Source organism: Prionailurus viverrinus, chromosome C2 (genome assembly GCF_022837055.1).
Source record: "Prionailurus viverrinus isolate Anna chromosome C2, UM_Priviv_1.0, whole genome shotgun sequence".
NCBI classification, from domain to species: domain Eukaryota; kingdom Metazoa; phylum Chordata; class Mammalia; order Carnivora; family Felidae; genus Prionailurus; species Prionailurus viverrinus.
The window spans coordinates 44,964,267-44,980,010 of record NC_062569.1 but is presented as its reverse complement, the minus strand read 5'-3'; positions in this window follow the sequence as shown (position 1 = coordinate 44,980,010).

Here is a 15,744-nt window from a genome sequence, read left to right as displayed (position 1 = left end):
TCCTACTGATGACCCATTCATTTGTGACACCAACAAATGCAATGGGACCTGTGCTGAAGCTTTTACTGAGAGGCCAGAATTTAAAATGCTGTCAGGACTGAAAGGAATGCATAAACCATATCACCACAGAATTGCATTCATGAATGATTCAGGAGTTGGACTAAAAATTTTGAAATATTCTCAAGAGAATGAGAGCAAAACATTGAGAACTGGCGTTTTGTATTCCCCTTTTGTTAAGCAAGGATAAATAATATCCACTAGAGAGAATCTTTGCTTTTTGTAGGGATTCTTACAAATCAGGGATTTGCATCCCTGGGCATTATTAGGAAATACTTATGTTTATAAATTTTTGTGACTCGAATGGCTTGTTGGGGTCTATTTTAGGGTTTGAGTCATACAACCATCAACTGGCCTCAGCGACTTAAACATCTTAACTCTAAAATATCTAAGACTTTGAAACCAATCTCTGTATTTAAAAGAGGTCAAATTCCAGAATTGCAAAATTCAAGCTGTAATCTTTTGTGGTACTCTTGATTTAGTGATTATTGTTAACCATGAATTAACAATTCCTAATAATACATCAGAGGACAAATTCTCATTGTGCTGTGCCTCTTAGTGTATGACATACCCCTCAAACTGAGTCATTTTCAAGCTTGTGGTGAGTGCAATAACTTGCTGTTTCTTGCCAGACCTTCTACTGTATTATCAGGGTCAGGAACTGACACTTCCTTTATTTTGCTATATGCTGAGAGCAAGGACTGAAACCGCCATCACTTTTCTCCAACCATTGCCCCAAACAGCTCTACCAAAACAGTATAATTTCCAATGACTTATGTTTAAGGGTCACCTTGGTGTAACAAGATTTTAAGAAGTATAATAATACCATCCAATATTTTTAAAAGCTTGCAGTGTAACAGACACTGTTCTTCAATGTTTTACACATACTAATTCATTTCATGTTCACAACAGTCTGATTGTGTAATACAGTTATGGGTTGAATTGTGTTCTCCCCCAAAAAGACGTGTGGGAGTCCTGAGCCCCAATCTGGCAAATGTGACCTTATTTGGAGATAGAGTCTTTACAAAGGTAATCAAGTTAAACTAAAGTCATCAGGGTGAGTCCCAATCAATCTCAAATGACTGATGTCCTTTGAAAAAGGGGAAATTTGGACACAGAGACATACATGTATAGAGAGAAGACACAGGGAGAAGACAGTCATCACCTAAGGAGAGATGCTTAGAATAGACCTCTCCCTCGCAACCCTTAGGAGAAACCCACCCTGCTGACACCTTGATCTGAGACTTCCAGCCTCCAGAGCTGTGAGATCACATAAGCCACCCAATTTGTGGTACTTTATTATAGCAGCCCTAGCAGACCAATAACAATAGTACTATTGTTATTACCCCCACTTTACAGTTGAGGAAACCAAGAAGCAGAGAAGTTAAGTAATTTGCCCAAAGTTGTATGGGTAGTAAATGGGATAGGAACCCAGTCTCCAGAGTCTGGCTCCAGAGTCTACTCCTCTAAATAGCTAAGATACTTGACATTTCTGCATTCAATTATTGCAGACAATGCCCTCAGTTCCACTGCTTCCTGACAACGTCTTGCCACAGAATGGAAGGCACAATTATGATGAACCATGGATTTAGGCACACACCAAGTGAAACAAAACAGTAATAATATATGCAACAACAATCACAAAACACCAATACATACAACGAGTCCTTGTATTGAGCACATATTTTGAGCTAGAAGTCATCCCAGGAACAGATCCTATGAAGAGGAAAGTTTTCTGGTCTCCTTAGGAGATCACTACTTAGAAGGGGAACATCCTCCTCCAGCTGGATGGAAAAGACCCCATAGAGGATATAATCTTTGAATTGGGCCTTGAGTTGGAAAGAATTTTGGCAGGTGGCCAGAAAGAGAAAAGTTTATAAATTCAGTAAAACCTTGGATTGTGAGTAGCTTGTTCTGCGAGTGTGCCGCAAGATGAGCAAAAATTTCTAATAAATTTTAACTCGATAAACAAGCGATGTCTTGCTATACGAGTAGTCTGTGACGCTGAATATCACATGATTGATCACAACTGGACCAATGGTTCTTGAAATTCGCTTTGATGGGGCACCTGGGTGACTCAGTCTGTTAAGCATCCTACTTTGGCTCAGGTCATGATCTCGCAGTTTGTGGGTTCGAGCCCCATGTCGGGGTCTGTGCTGACAGCTCAAAGCCTGGAGCCTGCTTGGGATTCTGTGTCTCCTTCTCACTCTGCCCCTCCCCTGATCATGCTCTGTCTCTGTCTCTCAAAAATTAATAAATGTTAAAAAAAAAAGAAAGAAAAGAAAGAAATTCACTTTGATATACAAGTGTTTTAGATTACAAGCATGTTTCCAGAATGAATTATGCTTGCAAACCAAGGTTTCACTGCAGTTTCATTTTGATGAATGTAGTTGGACATGTAGCCATTATTAGGTCCAACTTTAAGAATATATGAATGAAAGAGAAACACTGGAGCTCCAGACAAATGCTTGGAAATATTACTTGTATCAAATGAGAGAATAGGTGATTTCCTGCTTTTCCAGCTATACTCCAAAAACCATTGGCTTAAAGTTTAATAAGCCTGCGTAACAAATTGGGGCAAGTCTTGGAACATCAACTGGATTTTGCTGGGCCATTGAATCTGTACCTCAGGAGCCTGGGACTGACAGAGGAAGCTGACTGAAGTCTCAGGGTCAGGGTACATTATATCACTGAGGCAGAGGTGGGAAACTTGTAGTCCTCGGGATCCATCTGGATCTTGGTCATGTCTGACCTTTACAGTATTGGTTAACACTGAAAACGAGATGTTTTAACTTTGTCTTCTTTAAAAAAGAAAAACAAAACAAAAATACTTCTGTGTTTTTTTTTTTTTTTTTTTTTTTTTTTTTTAACATTCTGTCTTCTTAAAAAAATAAATAAATAAAGGATCTGACAATACTGGGCCTGCCTTCCTACTGGGGCTGCCTTTGTGTATTAGTGAGGATAAGCTATTCTATGCGGTGCTAACAGTAGTCCCAAGCAAGTAATGAATCAACTTGGGAAAACTTTGTTTCTTACTCATGTCAAAATTTACATGTTAATGTAATTTAGGCCACTCTTCTCCAAGTGGTAGCCCAGAAATCCAGTCTTTTTCTATCCTGTGGCCTTGCCATATTCACTGCTTGGCTCCTAAGACTTCCCAGGGCATCTTTTCCACTTCAAGTGAGGGAAAAGAAAGAGTACATTGTTGAGTGAGAAATTTTTTTGTGGGCCAGGCCTGGATGCAGCATTCATTCCTGCTGTCCACATTACGCTGGCCAGACCTCAGTTGCATGGCCCTAAATAATTATAAGAAAAGCTGAGAAATATCGTCTAGCAGGGAAAAAAGGACCTAGAACTTGGTAACCACATATATGCTCTCCAGTTCACCCTAGTTTCTGCCTAGCCTTCTTCATTAATTTGCTATCCACCCAGCATCTGTAGGCATTTGAGTTCACAAACTCTGATTTAGATATTTGGAGTTGTAGGGGAAATTACCCAAATCTGGAATTGGATCGATATTTGCAAATTGGTTGGCCACGATATTGCTTAATAATGGTGCTTTAAGAGACATCAAAGCACAATGGCTTAAATGAGATAGAAATGTATTACTCTCTCACTTAAAAGCCCAAGTTGATAAGTAATCCCAGGGTATAGGGCAACTTTAATCCATGAGGTCATTCAGGAAACTAGGCTCCTTCTATCTTTTTCTTCTGCCATCTCAAGGTGTTAACCTGGACCATGTGATTGAAGATGGTTCATCATCACCACCAATGGGAAGAAGCAAAGAAGAATTGGAGGGCACGACCAGGAAGTTAATCATATTCCTACCTTCCACTCACATTCCATTAACCAAAACATAGTCATATGGCCCACAAGGCCATGAAGAAGTCTGGGAAATGACCATTTTCTGGACCATCTGGGCATCCATGTGCCCAGCTATAACCAGGGAAATTAAGTTATTAAAAGAAGCATAGGGGAGAAAATGATCAGTAGGCCACAGTCATTTACTATTTGTGAGCTTTGGAAAAATACTTCATCTCTGTGCCCCTTCATCGGTTCTTTATCTGTAAGAAGGTAGTAATAGGACCTTCCTGTATGAGTTAGAAATGTGCTTAGCTATGAGTAACAGAAAATCTACCTACAGTGGATTACACAAATAGGATTTCAATATTCTTACGTAATAAGAGATTTAAAGGTACTTTATTATTTGTCAGGTTGATGATGTCTGGGAAAATATTTCTGATTTTTCCTTTTTTGCCTTTCATTTATGGTCTCATAACAGTTGCTCAAAGGCAAGAGGAAGGAGAAAGAGGACAGCACTATTTGCATCTTTCATTTTTTGCAGAGAAAGCAAAAATCTTCCTAATCTCCCAGGCATTCAGTGAGTGACAAATACATATTATCTAACAAGGAATTAATCTCTGAACCTCAGTTTCTCCATCCATTATATGGGATGCTAGTACCTATTCTGTGGGGTTGTGTGATTCAATGAAATAATACTGTTAATATGTTTAGAACACCGTTTGACATATGATAGATGCTCAACAAAGGGAGGGAACTTTTATCTGAGACAGTAGAAAGAGTGCTGGCTTCAACAGTTCGGGTTTGAATCTAACTCCAATCTACAAGACTTTGATTGGGTCGTTTACCTACTTTGAATCTGTTTATTCTTCTTGAAAAATGGAGCTAATAATTACTTCTTTATAGGGTTACTGTGAAGATTAAGTGGAATTATGGATACTAAGCACTTGGTTTTGGGGAGGAATTCTTTCAAAGTTTAAGCAGGAGCCACTCTGAATTTCCCCAGGCTGAGGAGGACATAGCTGGAGATGTTGGGTGCACATTGCTGAGCTAGCTTCCCCCAGCACACTCGCAGAGGGTTTGGGCTGTGTAACCATGATGAGCAGAGGAGCAAAACCACCAATACAGAGGCATCTTGACAGAATCTTGCAAGCAAAGGGCCCAAGGCAGGGAGGCCAAGCATTCGTGTTGGGACAGGAGGATGTGCCAAGCGGATGTGGCCGAGGTCAGCTTCATGAATTACAAGGAGGCTGGAGGTCATGACTGGCTGTAAAACCTTCATTTTCTGGGGGAAAATTTGACAAAGTAGGAAGAGGAAGAAGATTCCTGGGAGGGGCTTGTTGAGGCAAGAGATATTGAGAGGGTAAGATTAAACTTAGTTCAGTATTTACCCAAATCAGTCTGCTTCCCTTCCTTTCTTCTTCCCTAGCCCATTCTTTCCTTTTTCCTTTCCTTCTTCCTTTCCTTTCCTTTCTTCCTTTGTTCTTTATTGACCTATGATCTCTGTACCATAAGATTCACCCATAGAAGTGGGTGAATTCAATGGTTTTTAATATATTTGCAGAGTTGTGCATGTAATCATTACTATCTAATTCCAGAACATTCTCATCACTACAAAAAGAAAACCTGTACCTGTCAGCAGTCATTCTCCAATTCCCCTCCCCTTCGGCCTCTAGAAACCATTAATCTACTTTCTATCTCAATGGATTTGCTTACTGTGGACATCTTACATAAATGGAATTATACAATATGTAGACTTTTGTGACTGGCTTCTTTCACTTAGCATGTTTTCAAGTTTCACTTGTGTTGTACATGTATCAATATCTCATTCCCTCTTTATGGTTGAATAATTTCCCTGTGAATAGATATACCACATTTTACTTATCCATTCATCAGTTGATGGACAGTTAGGCTTTTTCCACCTTTTTGCTATTATGAAACAGCATTGCTGTGAACATTTGCCCCTATCTTTTCTGAGTCCACTGACCATTTGCTTCTGGTTTCCTAGATTGGGTTATAGAGATTGTTGTTGTCTCTTGCAGGGATGAAGAATGGTGGGGCACCTGGGTGGCTCAGTCGGTTAAGCATCTGACTCTTGATTTCAGCTCAGGTCATGATCTTGTGGTTCATGAGTTCCAGCCCCGTGTGGGGATCTGTGCTGACAGCACAGAGCCTGTTTGGGATTTTCTATCCCTCTCTCTCTCTGCCCCTCCCCCACTCACCCTCTACCTCTCTCTCAAAATAAATAAAAAAACTTAAAAAAAAAAGAATGGAGTCTCCTGCTCTAAGTGGAAAGTTGCTTTAAAAGGCAAGGTAGTTAATATAGTCAAATATTCAATAGTATTAAGTCTGCTCCATTTGACTTTGATAAAAACAAGGTTTATGAACAAGGTCAAGAATTCATCAGGTACCCTAGCAAGCCTTAGGCAGAAAGAATTTAGCATTTAGAGCTCTGGTTCCCAGCCTCTTGCTGAGTTCTATTCTAGGAGCATGGACTGGTAATTAAAGACCCCAAACTGCTGGAAGTAAGTGAGCAACATTTCATGGCTATCTCCATGGAACTAGATGGAACCGCTCCCTCCTCCAGTACCTAGGCACCAAGGTCCTGAAGAGGCTGCCTCAGGCCCCTGGGGGGAGAAAGAAAATGAGCTATTTTACTACCTGTGCTGTGTGTTTTTTAAGCACTAAATTCACTGCTCTCTCCTCCCCCAGAATTCCCACTTTTCCTCCTCTACAAACATAAAATGAGGTAGGAGATCTTCTGACATTTTGCCTTAAGTGCTCCTCTCAAGGAATTATCTTCAGGCTAGTTCAGAGAAGTAGGAAGGAGAAAAAATCCTCCCCTCTCTGCCTGGACAGAGTAGGGGAAAATGAAGACACCTCCTTAGACTTCTGTCCAGGAGAACTCCTGAGGAAGAAACAATAACTCATGGCTCTGCTGTTTGTTCTTTGAAGTGGGAGAAGCTGGTATTTTTTGAAAAACCACCACCATTTCAAACAGCATTCTAATGACCCTCTGATGGGGAGATTTTAGAAAGAGTGGGTGGGGAGGATGGAAGCTGGTTTGCAAAGGGAGCACCAGTTGTCTGAATGATCTGCTCCTTTGAAATGTCTGGAATTTTCTTCTTCAAAGAACTACTAAGTGGAAACTGGCTTTCAGGTATTCTGAAAACTCCAGACTCTGAGCAACTTTCATAGCTTATGTGGAGACCACTCATGTACTTATAACAATAAAAATCTGTAAGATTTATCACATTCTATGTCTGCTCTGGGTAAATTCCCAGCCATGAAGGGCATGAGTCATGCTCTGTGGTAAAGGGAGTTGGCTGTATTTCTCACTTGTTGGTCAAAGATGAGGAATAAAGGTGGCAGGGATTACCTTAAAAGTCAGGGTAGGAAGTGGACACATGTATATGTTGCAGTTCAGGACCAAGAGATTTCTTGATGTGCTCTTGTATGATTTGGGATGAAAAATGTTTGTGGCAGAAAAAAAAAGAGAGAGAGAACAGGAAAAAATTGTTTCTTCTGGAGTGCTCTTGGATTAACGGGAGGTGGAGTGAAGAAAAAGGACAAATGGTATCAGAACATATCGTTATTCTAATGACTGATACTTTCTCTTTTTTTGATGTTTATTTATTTTTGAGAGAGAGACAGACCATGAGTGGGGGAGGACCAGAGAGAGAGGGAGACACAGAACCTGAAGAAGGCTCCAGGCTCTGAGCTGTCGGCACAGAGCCCAATGCGGGGCTCGAACCCATGAACTGTGAGATCATGACCTGAGCCGAAGTCGGACGCTCAACCGACTGAGCCACCCAGGTGACCCTTTAATGACTGATATTCTGATGGAGACACAAATGGTTCAATCCCAAAACTAGCTCTAAAGTTATACATTTTCCTAGAACCAAGAATTTATTTTCAATCTACAATTTTTACATCTTCCTGTCATTCTACACTCATATGTGTCCTTCAAATACCAACAGTTGACAATTAACTTCTCTTGTGGGGATAAAGGGATAGAAGGGGAGGGGAAAGAGGCCGTGGAGAAGCTGCAACCAATTTGTAATACTGGTGTGGTCCAGGAATCCAGAAATAAAAGGCATTCCTGGTCATCATTCAATTATAATTAATCCTTTTGAATTCTTAGAAGGATTAAGATAATTTACATGAAAATTTTTCTTCATCAAACTCACCTTGTTAATCTATTTGCTGGAGGGACTCCACAGTCTCACTGAAAGTTAATGAGTTCTTAGACTAAAAATTGGAGTGTGTGTAACATATTTGTAGCATTTAGCAGGACTATGTGGGAGGTTAGAATGCTGTAAGTATACTGATTTTTTAAAAATAAAACCATTTACATGCCAAAATTGATATAAAAGCATTCCTCCACATTAATAAGAAAATAAACACAATATTCTGTAAGAGGTTGTGTAATCATTTGGTAAAGATTCACTGAGGAGAGAAACAGTAATGTATATATTGTTTCTTCCATTCAAATACAAGCCATCTTATTTTGCAAGTGAAATTTGGAATTAAAAAAATTTTTTTTTAATGTTTATTTATTATTGAGAGACACAGAGCATGAGCAGGGGAGGGGCAGAGAGACAGGGAGACACAGAATCCAAAGCAGGCTCCAGGCTCTGAGCTGTCAGCACAGACCCCGATGCAGGACATGAACCCACAAACTGCGAGATCATGACCTGAGCCGAAGTTGGTCGCCTAACCAACTGAGCCACCCAGGTGCCCCTGAAATTTGGAATATTAAATAAACTTATGGAACTGCCAATGTATACTTGAAAATAGTTAAAAAAAAAAAAAAAAAAAAAAAAAAAAAAAAAAAAAAAAAAAAAAGTTAAATTGTTTGTATATGTTCATTATAGTCAGTAACCATAATTTTAAAACCAAAGCAGGGCACATAGCCTATGAAACAGTATTATACAATCATTCATTTCTCATGCATTGCCTAAATACCTACTGTGTGCCAGGTACTATACCAGTTTCTGGGTATAAAATGACAAACTAGAGAGTCATACAGGGTGATCATAGAGCAAAACATTTAAAATTGAAACTGCCTCAGAAAATATAGATGACTGGTTGTAATTATACGTCATGATTCATTTGATATTACAAATTTTGCTACATGTTTTTGATGGACTTTACTGGTTAATTTTTTTCATGTGACAAAATGTCTGTATTTATACACGGGTTTCCACACATACAAAATAGTGCACGTATGTCGTAGTTTATGGCCTTTTGTTAATGTTAAGTCCCTAAAGCCTACAATTTAGCAATGGCTTACATTCCAGAAGTTTGTTTACAAGTCACTTTTTCAGTGGTTGGTTTCCAAAGCCAATCAGCAAAAACCTATTTAACCTAAAAAAGAGCTGAAACAAAACACCAGTCTTATAATTAAAACTAACCACTAAGTTTAACAATGTGTCTAAGGTTGAGGGCATTCAAAGTTCATTTTGTGGTTCGAGAAGCACATATTTCCTAGAAGCAGCATGGAGATGGGAGGGGGAACATTCCCCTGATTCCAAGATAATAAGGGGGTTATCACCTAAGTAGGAGCAGATCCAGGTTTTGTGGCCTGAACTTCAGACCTTAACACGTGTGGGGCCTTCTTCAGGAAGAATGCACCATTATGAATGCAAAATTAAACGTGGGACCTTTGAAGGGACCTGTGAGAGAACCTCTGAAGTTTAAGCTTTATTAACATTCTAGTAAGTCTGTGTCTACACCTATGACAGGGTAGGTTAGGAGTCACAATTGATGGATGGGAGACTTGACAAAAGAAGTGAAGATTAGTGGGGAGTAGTTAAAGGGCAAGAGCGACAGACGCCAGGACCTTCACAAGGTCAATGTATGGGGGTGGGATTTTAATAGTTGGGATTGTTTGTTCCTGTGTCAGGGACTATCCTGTGGATAGTCAGGGTGAAGGGCACATTGTTGGAGGGGCAGGGCCTTTGGGATAGCAGGATGGGGCCATATGTGGGACATCAACAGGGTCAGTGAAAGGGTGAGTGGGTGCGGTCCAAAGACCAAAGTGGAAGGATGGGGACAGAATCTACAGTTGAAGTGGGATGGGGTGCAGGGGTTCAGGCTAGCTCCATATTGCTGTGGTTAGGGGGTGGAAGGACTGGGTCAGCTTCAGGGAAGGGGAGTGTGAGGGAGGAAGGGAGGTACATTCCCACCACTAGCAGATGGAGGAAAGAAGTGACAGGTGCAGGGGTGGTGAGGAAGGGTGGGGTCACACCAAGTCCAGAGGAGCAGTGATGCAAGGACCATGCATAAGTCAGAAGCCTCGAGTCAGGCACTGCCTGTAATTATGAAGGATTATAGTGCTCATACCAGGCCAGAATATGTTTGGAAAACTTATGCATTGAGAAAACCCAACCATTCCAGATGAATTAAAACTTAAATTAAAATCTGTTGTCAAACCTTCATGAACCTATAATTCATCTGTGTCAGTTAGGCTTAAACTTTTCAGCAAGTACCCTTTGGTTATAAGAGGCCTATGACCTTTAGATAAAGGTCACGGGCTTGGTCAAGAACAATTATCTTTCTGGAGGAACATGTGAAATGGGATTTTGGTTTCTAGCACTAGAACAGCTTGAACCAAAGGCAGTTGAGAAACGTAAAGTCTCTATTTGAGCCTCACACAGTCATTTCCCCTTAAAATCTATCAGAGAAAGGCCACGTGTCTGACTTTTTCACAGCTTAGCCAGAGCCTCACGTGGCCCCAGGCCACTATCCTGAAGAGTCTGACCAGAGGGGTTTCCACCTTTAAGGTCCTAAGTGCTCTGTCTGGTTCTGAAAAGAATGCAAAGGCAATTATTCCTAAGTATGTATCTACAAATAGCATCCTTTAAAAAGCCATCTGCATCATTGGGCAATGATAAAGAGTGGTAGTTATGAAATATAGGGGTGGAGCACAAAAAAACCAACCAAATGCTCAGTGTGTTTGGAATTCTGCGATCTGAAACTAAGATCGTACATTATATGAAAGAGTCCTGAGGTGTCTTTCTTATTCATGGGCAAGGATATTTCAAAGCAAGAAATAGAAAATGTATATTTGTGAAGTGTATGGGTCAGGCTCTCTGACCAGAAAAGCAGAGTCATTCCAGCCTTTTCCAACAGAGGAAATTTGATACAAAGAATTGGTTACCTAGGAAATGGAAGACCAGAGAAGGCAAACATGGAATCCAGAAAGAAATTCCAGAGATTAGCAACAATAGAAAGCTCCTCCCACCCTAGAACTGGGTGGAACAGGGAGGAAGTGACATCATCAGAGCCCAGAAACCAGAGTCACCCAGTGGGAATTAGAATCTTAGTGCAGGCTTCCCAGTTGGAGCTGAGACCACATAACTGGTGCTGGAATACCACAGAAAATAGAAAAAAAAAAAAAAACAAAAAACAACCCACAAAAAACAAACAAAAGAGAAAAAAAAATTAAAAAAAAAAAAAAAAAAAAAACCAAAAAAACCCTGGTAGCTGTTTTTTTTTTTTTTTTTTTCTCCCTACCCTTCTTTTAAGTGCCCATGCCTGCCATTGGCTAAATCTAGGTGGAAACCAGAGATCAAAGGAGTCTGGGAAATGTAGTTCCCTGTAACCAAAGCAGAGTACTAGATTCAGGTGAGAGCAAAGATGTGGACTGACCATCACAAAACATTAAATTTTGAATAATGCAGAATGTTACCAAACCACCTTGGAATTAGTCACCCCTTATATGATCAACCCTGCATTATTTCCATAAGGTGACTAGAAAATGTTATGGTATCACCACTGAAATTCCTGACTTTTAATTATTTTTAATATAAAAATTATTTGTGAATAGGTAATACAGGCACACAAAACAAAATTCAGAAAGTCACATAAAGATAAGTAGTGAAAATGCCCCCACTCCTCACCACCCCTGGCCCCCTGGGTCTGACCAATGTTTTTGTATATCCTTCTATATATCTATATCCATATTGATATCTTTACATCCATATTTTTCTATAAATGAAAGATATATATTCCCACCCCCTTTTCTTCCTAAATGGGAGCATATTATATGCACTGTTCTACTGACCTACACTTTAGAACCAACTGGGACTTACTAATTTAATACCTAAGATATTTCTTCTCTTTGGAAATACAATGGGTGTGCCCATTTGGTCAGACATATGCCTAGATGATGAAGGACTATAAATCATAAGGCTTGTAGACATTCAACATTCAACTAGTCATGCAAAGAATTCTCCCAAGGCAGTAATTCAGCAGAAGTTTTTTCAAGTCTGTCAGAATGATTCAAGGGTTGGAATGACTCATGGGAGCTTGGGTTAAATAATCTTGGCTTAATCATATCACTTGGAGCAAAGGTAAGTCAAAGATTTAAATCCTGGTGGCTGAGTATCTCATCTGGACACCGGCAGAGTGATTCTTTGCTTAGCCACAGTGTCAGGGTCAGAAAAAAAAAGTCCCAAATGCCTCATATTGTATACCTTGATAATGTCCATGTGGGTTCAAGAGTCTGTATATACATATATATTTATGTACATGTATATACACACATACAAATGCATACATATATTTATATTACACATACACACTGAAAGGAGGCAAATTTAACAATTTCCCACATCTCTGGAGCACGGATACCTTTATAAGTGTAGAAATGCTAGAAGTGACAAAGTGAAAAACAAATTGAGGGGTGCCTGTGTGGCTCAGTTGGTTGAGCTCTTGATTTTGGCTCAGATCATGATCTCACAGGTTTGTGAGTTTGAGCCCGAAGTCGGGGTCTGCACACTGACAGTGTGGAGCCTGCTTAAGATTCTCACTCTCTCCCTCTTTGTACCTCTCCCCGGCTCTCTCTCTCTCTCTTTCTCTAAAATTAAAAACAAACAAACACAAATTGAATTCATTATAAGAAGATGAATATGTTCTGCACATAAAAATGCAAGAACACAAAAAATACAATACACTTCGAAAATACTTTTTAAAAAGTAGGACAGACGACGAGATGATATCTTAATTATTAGGCACATTCACATGAGGCCATATAGTGTGATGAGAGCAAAAGCCTCAGCTCTGAAGTTAGACTTCCTATTATGTGAACACATCTGGATCTCAGTTTCTTTATCTGTAAAATGGTGGCAACAGTGATACTTAAGGAGTTTTGTAAAGTTAATATGTTATATGTCTGTATCATACTTAGAACAATGCTGCTTGATAAACACTCAGTAAGAGTTAGCTATTACTACTAATAAAAATATTGCTAGACAAATTTATGGAAAAAGGACCTTAATAGTCAATTTACCAACTGCAAGTAATAAATTAATAAAAGAGAAATTTTCAGGGGTGCCTGGGTGGCTCAGTTGGTTAAGCATCCGACTCTTGATTTCAGCTCAGGTCATGATTTCATGGGTTTGTGAGTTTGAGCCCCATATCAGGGTCCGCACACAGACAGTCCAGAGTCTGTTGGGGATTCTCTTTCTCTCCTTCTGTGCCTCCTGTGCATTGTCTCTCTCTCTCTCTCTCTCTCCCTCTCTCTCAAGATAAATAAATAAACTTAAAAGAGAAAATTTCAAATTTGTAACTCATTGGAGAAGTATGTTGTTCTCCTTTTCGTAAAATAGTTTTAAAAACTAATATTCAGTGCTAACGAGGATGGAGTAAAACCACTTTTTATGGCAACAACATTAGAACTATTCTTTTTTTTTTAAGCTATTTTTCTGAAAAGAAATTGCAATGCATATTAAGAACCATAAAATGCTTACATTCTTGCTTAATTGATAATTTTACTACTTAGAATTTTCCTTAAAAACATCATCCAAAGAGATAACGTATTTATTATAAGCTTATTTTTCTGCATTATTTATGAGAACTGTAAGGTGGTTTCAATTTTTTGCTATTGGACACTTTGCTGCTGTCCTTGTAGTCTTCATGGTTATGTGTGAGTGTATCCTTAGGATCGATTCCTAGAATGAAATTGCTGGCTCAAAGATTTGCACGTTCAAATTCCTGATAGTCACTTCCCACACCATAGTGCGAGAAGACTTTATCAATTTACAGTTTCATGAAAAACACTTTAAAGGAAGTAGCCAAAAACAGAAGTTCCAGGAAACCAACAACACAATCAGATGCACCTATACCCAATTGATCTTCACCTTAATCATCTTCATTGATCAGAGGTAGGTTATTTAATTTAATTAAATATCTTTCAGATATTCTCACGAATTTGGCTAACTCATGATTCCGCCTTATTCCTACCCTCTTTTTATTTTGCGAATACTTGTGATTATTGTCTGGTCAGGATGCCCATTTCTGGGCTTGGTCCTAGAAATGTGTATGAACTGGCCACAGCACACTACAGATCAATAGCTTTAGAAGTTAAGCTAATTTTTATACCCTGTTCCCGGGCATGGTTGTGCAGTTTCCCTGGGCAGACAGGCACTGACATGTAGCGCGCTCCAGTCACCAAAGAACCTGTGCCCTCAGTGCAAGCAGGGAGGGCAGAATTCTCCCAGAGGAAATGCCTCCTTTTCAAGTTCCTGCAAAGAGGGCTTATGGGGTCTCAGCTGCCCTGATTATTCACAATTAAACATTTCTCTATTTAACTGATTCTTCAGCTCTTTGTTTAACTGACTATATTGATAGAGCCCATCATATGAAAGGGATGATGAAAAAATTACATTAACAATTGGCCTTAGAATTTAAAATATAAGTAAAGTTCAAATATAGTTGAACATATGGCTTTGATGAGAAAAAGTTTGGTGAGCTAAGGAACCCAGTGAGAGTACAAGCCATTAGGGAAGGAACCATGGTTGAAAATACAGACAGGGAGTGGGGTGGGGAGGATGGATTAAATAAGTGATAGGGGGGTGCCTGGGTGTCTCAGTTGGTTAAGGATCCGACTTTGGCTCAGGTCATGATCTCACAGTTCGTGGGTTTGAGCCCCTCGCCGGGCTCTGTGCTGACAGTTCGGAGCCTGGAGCCTGCCTCAGATTTTGCATCTCCCTCTCTCTCTCTCTCTCTGCCCCTCCTCCACTCACACTCTGTCTCTGGCTCTCTCTCAACAATAAACATTAAAATTTTTTTTATTTAAATAGGTTATAGGGATTAAGGAGGATGCTTACGATGAGCCCTGGGTGATGTATGGAATTGTTGAATCACTGTATTGTACACCTGAAACTAACATACCACTATATGTTAACTAATTGGAATTCAAAAAGAAAAACAAAACTTAAAAAGAAGAAAATACAGACAGAAAATTTCCTTATCATTGATAGATTTTGGAAAATTATAAAAATTAACTCTGTTTTATATACTTTCAAGTAATGAAATAAAACAGAGCTAAGATACATCTAGCATATAATTATCATAGCTGTTGAATATGGTTCCACTATTTTCCCTCAAGTCCCAACTGAAATATTGTTAAGCAGATATAATTTTTTTTTTTAATTTTTGAACATTTATTTATTTTTGAGAGACAGAGAGAGAGAGCATGAGCAGGGGAGGGGCAGAGAGAGAGAAGGAGACACAGAATCGGAAGCAGGCTGCAGGCTCTGAGCAAGCTGTCAGCACAGAGCCTGATGTGGGGCTCAAACCCACAAACTGTGAGATCACGACCTGAGCCGAAGTTGGATGCTCAACCGACTGAGCCACCCAGGCGCCCCAAGCAGATATAATTATTACTGTGCAATTGAATTGGGCACAAGTGATGATTTCAATGGTTAGCTATCTGATAAGTTGTGATTCATCTTCTAAAATAAGGAGACATCTACATTACACTTTACATTGTTTAAACTAGAACACACACAGCATGTCTACAAACAGTCAATAATGAATGATTAAGAGAAAATACTGAGCACAGAGATAGGAACTGGTGTTTATAGATTGGGTAAG